The sequence below is a fragment of the Carlito syrichta genome, unplaced genomic scaffold (genome assembly GCF_000164805.1).
Source record: "Carlito syrichta isolate Samal-C Ts95f unplaced genomic scaffold, Tarsius_syrichta-2.0.1 Scaffold315331, whole genome shotgun sequence".
In the NCBI taxonomy this organism is placed as follows: domain Eukaryota; kingdom Metazoa; phylum Chordata; class Mammalia; order Primates; family Tarsiidae; genus Carlito; species Carlito syrichta.
In genome coordinates, this window is record NW_007259427.1 from 309,639 (window position 1) to 311,322 (window position 1,684).

The window sequence follows — 1,684 nt, forward strand, 5'->3', positions numbered from 1 at the left end:
CCCCCCCCCCCCCCCCCCCCACTGGCCAACTTCTTTTTAAGTCCCTTGCTCCTGACTTAGACCAACCCCCTGGGAGACACTTGGGCCCCAAATCTTGACTTGTCATGCTTGCATCTGACCGGTATCCTATGAGCCAAGCCCTGTGCCTGATTTCTGCCATGGTCCCTGGTGCATATTCAAGAGTCCAGGCGTTCTCTGGTTTAGGAGGTTTGGATAGAGCAGCAGATGGCGGTTTTTCCTTCCCCATCTCCTTCCTGCCAGCGGACACCCAAATCTGCTTGGTTCTACTTTGAGGTTATGAGTGCTGGCACGGCCAGCCAAGCTTGGTAGCAAGTGCGATTTCTGTCATGTACAGCCCCAGCTTCACTGGCCATGGAGTCTGACTGGGATGGTTTATTCATGGGCAGGCTGCAACACACATCTCCCTATGCAGCCTTCAGTAACATAAACATCATGGGAAAGGCCCCCATGCCCCCATGCCCTTTCGATCCTTTGGTTACATCAAGGAGCAGGTCTCAGTTTGGTACAAGTGTGTTTTTAACAAAAGAGAGACAGGACCCCTTTTAGGTAGCAGTATACAGCTGCAATTTATTTTTATTGCAGGCATCTTTTTGGTTTCCTTCTATTTAAGGCAAGAGGTGGTAACTTCTTGGACAAAGGAAGGATGGAGAGTTTCCTTCCTTAACACCCGTCATTTTATTTTATTTTATTTCATTTATTTTTGAGTTGGAGTCTCACTCTGTCGGCCAGACTGGAGTGCAGCGGCCTCGACCTGCTGGGCTCCGGCGATCCTTCCGCCTCAGCCTTCCAAGTAGCTGGAACTACAGGTGCACGCTACTACACCCAGCTAATTTTTGATTTATTGTAGAGATGAGGTCTCACCGAGTTGCCCGGGCGGGTCTCGAACCCGTGGGCTCAGGCAATCCACTCACCTCAGCCACCCAAAGCGTGGGATTACAGGCTGAGCCACCGAGCCCGGCAACACCCGTCATTTTAAAAAGTGAAGCAAATTAAATAAAAATATCAAGTAAATAATTTTCAAAAGTGAAGAAAATTAAATAAAATATCAAGTAAGTGTAGAGATGATATGCAAAACTTAAGAGGCATGCTAAAATGGCATGAGAATAGAGGAAAAATTATAAAGGTGATCCTTAAATTGTAACTGGCATTTGGGCAACACTTGAGAACTTGAGAGCAAGAAAGCATTTCATATATAACTAACTGCGGCCTCCACTCCACCCCGTGGCGCTAGACTGTGCACCTCAAGATGGCGGAGACCATGTCTCAGTGGGCTCACCATTACATCCTGAGGATTAGAACAAGCTCAATAAAAACTGGCCGAACGAAAGGTAGGTGAAGGGATAAATCACCGTCTCTCAGGTCCCTTATTTTGCAGTAAATAGGTTTAGAGGCACAAGTGATTTGCCCAGGAGCACACTGTCATTTAGTGACCAAAGGCAACAGTGCCCCATCTCCACAATGAGACCCAAGCCTGCCTCACGGATACCTGCTGCCCATTAGGGTCTGAACAGATTGTTGCCAGATGCATTGCACAGAATGCACATCTTTTATTTTAAGAGTGTGTCTCTAAGCCGGGCTCGGTGGCTCAGCCTGTAATCCCGTGCCTTTGGGAGGCTGAAGTGAGTGGATTGCCTGAGCCCGCGGGTTCGAGACTCACCTGGGC

General features: G+C 48.5%; 1 protein-coding gene across 1 annotated transcript in view; it reads left to right on the forward strand.

Annotated features, from left to right (window-relative positions):
- IDNK (IDNK, gluconokinase) overlaps positions 1-1,684 on the forward strand; it is a 22,922-nt gene that overhangs the window by 5,124 nt on the left and 16,114 nt on the right. The gene's annotated exons all lie outside the window — the stretch shown is intronic.